Below are 4,838 nucleotides of genomic sequence, written 5' to 3' on the forward strand. Positions count from 1 at the left end.
CCAGGAAAAGTATTAGTTTATAATAGAATTCTATTTTATTTGAATGAATACTTATCTTCTCAATTTGAAAGTCATTTTGGATAGATTTATATGTTTGTATTGAGCTAGAAATTTTCCAGAAAGTTCATGTGTTCATTATTCATTAAATATTAAAAATTGTGTCAATTTTATTGGGTGAGATTCAGTTCATCACAATGCTCTATTAGCCACTTGTTCAAGATCAGGAAAATTGCTGGCTGGGAAAGGGAATAAAATTGAGTTTTGATAGCTCCTTCCAGAGAAATGTTAATAGATTTCCTTTCCTGATGGACTTCTCTGTCCCAAGTGGTAGTTCACTGCAATATGAATCCTGGCCTACAGTGTCCAGGATCAGACCTTATTTCTTCCTCCATCATGGCTCTCTACTTCTCCACTCCCACCAACTCCCAGATTTCTTGGGGGGGGGGTTAAGTAAACCACACTGAAAACCAAAAGAACAGACATGAACTTTGACTCTTTTTCTGTTTTATTTTTCATAAAATTGAATGTGGCAGGAGCAGGAAGATCATGTTGAGTGAAGTACATTGAATCTTAGGGAGGATCGTCAAATATTAGGACTTTGACCTATTTTTAGTTTTATCTTAAAGGGTCTTTTCCTCCACTTCACAGTGACATCCTGTCTTCAGGGCCAGTGTCCTCCTGCTTTCTCTTTGTCTCTTCTTGTTCACAGGAGAAGATTGGATGCCTGTGGTTGACACCTTTGTGTGAATGTGTTTCAATTCCCCTGGTTTTTCAATTCCCTCTCTCAGGGATTCAGTACTGGGTTTTAAGTCTTATCTCTAATTGTGGAATATTAAAGAAATTATGTTCAAGGACAGGAAGGCTTCATATACTCCTCAAATAAAACCACAATCTGCTTACCTCTTCCACCTATAGTCATATTGAGTTATACTGCTCTGGTTGGAGAGAGTAACTTAACTTGTTTTAGATTTAGTTTCCTCATCTGTAAAATGAGAGGGTTGAACAAGATGACCTTTGCAGTCCCTTCCAACCAGCTGGTGCAGCAGATAGAGCACTGGGCCTGGAGTCAGGAAGTTTTTTGTTGTTGTTCAGTTGTTTCAGTCATGTCTGACTCTTTGTGACCTCGTTTGGGATTTTCTTGGCAAAGATACTGGAGTGTTTTGCCATTTCCATCTCTAGTCATTTTATAGATGAGGAAACTGAGGCAAACAGGGTTAAATGACTTGCCCAGAGTCAACCAGCTAGTAAATGATTAAAGAAAAATTCAAACTCAGGGAGATGAGTTTCTTCCTGACTCCACGTCTGGCACTTTATCCACTGTGCTGCCTAGCTGCCCCAGTCAGGAAGTCAGGAAGAAGGGAGCTCAAATCAAACCTCATATAGTTTCTAGCTGCGTGACCTTGGGTAAATCATTTAATCTTTCTGGGAAGCTATAGTAATCTATAGAATCTATAGTAAAGATGCTCCAAAACTTCCGATTTCTTCATTCCTCACTGTTTCAGATCTACCCTTAATGCTGGAATAGAATCGAGCCTGAGATATTGAGACCATCTTGCTTTTTTTTTTATTATTCTCACTATATTTCTACACCTTGGGTTGCTGAAGCTGATGCCCTAACTTGAAATAAATTCATGAAATCTCAAGGAATATCTCTGCTCTATGGTCAGCCTAGAGCATCCATCATTGCGAGAGTCACATCTGTTGTGATCTAATCTCTTCTTCCTTGATGCTTTCCCCACATAGCAGGTTCTCATTTCAAGACTGTTGATACAGATGGTGATGAGTTCATCAAGTTAGAAGCTCAGATTTGAGAAGGGCGTGTGGTACACAGTCATGAGAACAGACTTGCTAGGAATACAAGGGGCAAAGATGTATAGGTGCTGTAGAGATAGTCCTCTAAGTAGGAACATGACTTGTGAACAGCCCACATACCAATGGCCAGGACTTTTTCCTTGATAACCTCTACCTGTAACAATTTGGTGTAGTGAACACAGAGCTGGACGTGGAGTCAGGACACCTGAGTTTAAATTGATAAAATTAAATTTTATCTTGATTCTGATATTTGCTGCTCCATTTAGGACAAAACACTGAAACCTCTCTGGACTTGTGTTTCCACATTGGTAAAATGAGGGGAACTTTAAGGCCCTTCTAGCTCTTTTTTATTTATTCCTTTTTGGTTTTTCAGGGTTTTACCTAATCTGATCTGCCCACAGTCCCCTGGCCATTTTGTTTTGGGAGTCAGAACTGATGTTCACATATGGGGTTCTCAAAGTCTCCCATTATTTCCTCTCTGGGAACTCTAAAAACTCCAGACTTATAGCACAGCACAGTATGTAGGTACTATGTAGTGCATGGAATATGTATGGTATAGTATGTAGACTTGGAGTCATGAGGACTTGATTCAAAGACTAACTTGAAAACTTATAGCTGTGTGACCCCTGGTTAAATTATTTGACCTTTTTATGCTTCAGTTTCTTTATTTGTAAAATGAGGGGGTTAAACTTTATGATCTCTTAGGACACTTCTAGATCTAAATCTATGTTCCTATAATCCTCACCCTCTATTGCCTTAGTCCTTACCCTGAGCCAATCTGAAATCCTGAGCAAAGTCTCTAAGGGACCTTTTCTACTTGTCTACTCAGTGGAAATTTCCTTGTTTAAGCTCCACTCAAAATTGCCAGAACCTTCATGCAATGAAAGGTGTTTGTCTTCATATTCCTCTCATCTGGAGTTGCCAGGGAGCTAGGATCAAATGAGATAATATTTGTAAAGCACTGAGCATAGTGCCTTACACATAGTAGGTGCTTAAATAAATAAATGTTTTGCCCCCCCCCCCAAGTTTCATGGTGGAGATGGGGTGGGGAGGGAGTCAACACCAGCAATGTGTGCTCATGGAAGCTTCTTGTCATTTAAGACTGATAGAAGAAGTGTTCCTGGATGCCCTAGCTGCTTCAAACAAGCTCCAAATGAGGCTTAGGCTTTTTGGTATCAGTCAGGAGTTAAAATTTTGTAGGCACCCTGAGAATATATAGGGACCCTTTATTACTTGGTTTAAAGGGAAAATACATCTAAATTACTTCAGTCTTATTATTATATGTGTGATTTTATGCAAGTGACTATCTCTCTGGGCCTGTTTCCCCATTTGTAAAATGAGGCATTAGACTGTCAGGGGTGGGGAACCTGCGGCCTTGAGGCCACATGTGGCCTTCTAGGTCCTTGAGTGTGGCCTTTTGACCGAGTCCAAGTTTACAGAACAAAATCTTTTATTAAGGGGATTTGTTCTGTGAAGTTTAGATTCAGTCAAAGGGCTGCACTTGAGGACCTAGAGGGCAACATGTGGCCTCAAGACCACAGGTTCCCCACCCCTAGCAGATGAACTCAAAGATTATATCCATCTATAAATCTATAAACTTATTTAGGGGCAAAGTTTAAAGGTTAAGGGTTGCCTGCAAATTTCCAGAGGGCAGAGACCCATATTCTAATGGTTTTAGGTTTCCTATTACAATTCTAAGATAGTGAAAAATTTTATAGTGTCCCCAGGACCTTGGTTCCCTTATCTGATCCTTCCCAAACTAAAAACCAGAAAGCTGTTATTTGACCAGCAGCTGGTTTTGGTCCACTCTGATTCTATCATGTCACAGGCCCTAGGAATTTAAGTTAGAGCCAAAAAGAGCTGATTTATTCATAAACTCTGTATTATCTTTGAGTAGACAGCTCACACATTATCAAATCAAATGAAAAACCATGTAAAATAATTGGATCTAATAAAACTTTTTTTGTTTTTCCTTAGACAATCACGTCATTATTTTTTCATGTTTACCAATAGTTATAACACTTTAAAACACAGAAATACAAGTATCTAAGTTCATAAGGTTATCAGAAAACAGAGAAATGCATGCTCTCAGTTCTGTTAAAGATCTAACTAACACAGGCAATTGGGACAGCTCTGCATACAAGTTGTATGTAGTACTTTACAACAAATTGCAAAACAAACATGGAGAAAGACAAACAGGTAATAATACTTATACAGGAATAACAAAATTAGCTGAACTCAGTTAAAAAGGTAACAAATTTTTTTTTTCCTGTGGCTTCCCCATTTGTACATTTCAAAACCATGTGAAAGGAAAAAAATCACACAACCTATTGTAGAATAAAACCTCTTTATAGTCCCAGAGTCTGTACATGAATAAGAACAGGATGGGCATTTTCCAATTGCACACTTCCGTCTACACATTCTTTGCGGTAGCAGGAAGCATCACGACACCTTTTGTAACTTAACAGACCAAACTCAGAAAATGTTACGACTTGACTCTGAACTGAATGCAAAACATATCTCAGCTCTGCTTTTATTTCTGTGTTCCCTGGATTGTGGTATCAGACCAGGAACACCCAAAGCTAGGCACGCTCACAGTTGCTGGATTATACTGAGAATGAAGCAAGGTTAACCCTAAAAAAGTATGGGGAGGGAGAGAAGGGCCAGTTTTTCAGAACAACTTCTAGGATATCAAATGTATTCTTCTCATACTTCCTTTTGTACTGATTCAATCTGTAATCTTGTTCCAATCACCAGAGCGTGTTCCATTGGCATAACAAAAACAAAAAGAGGACTTACATTGACCCTTAAACATCTGAACACATACTTAGTTGGGTTGTGAGCCCTAAGTACATTTAGAAGTCACAGTGTTATCCCAATGGTGTTGGACCCTTGCTAACACTCACAGAACAATATGGATCAAAATTCTTTGTTTCTTCCTTCCTTTCTCTCTTTCTTTCTTTCTTTCTTTCTTTCTTTCTTTCTTTCTTTCTTTCTTTCTTTCTTTCTTTCTTTCTTTCTTTCTT

The sequence above is a fragment of the Vombatus ursinus genome, unplaced genomic scaffold (assembly GCF_900497805.2).
Source record: "Vombatus ursinus unplaced genomic scaffold, bare-nosed wombat genome assembly UNPS02014841.1, whole genome shotgun sequence".
Classification (NCBI taxonomy): Eukaryota; Metazoa; Chordata; class Mammalia; order Diprotodontia; family Vombatidae; genus Vombatus; species Vombatus ursinus.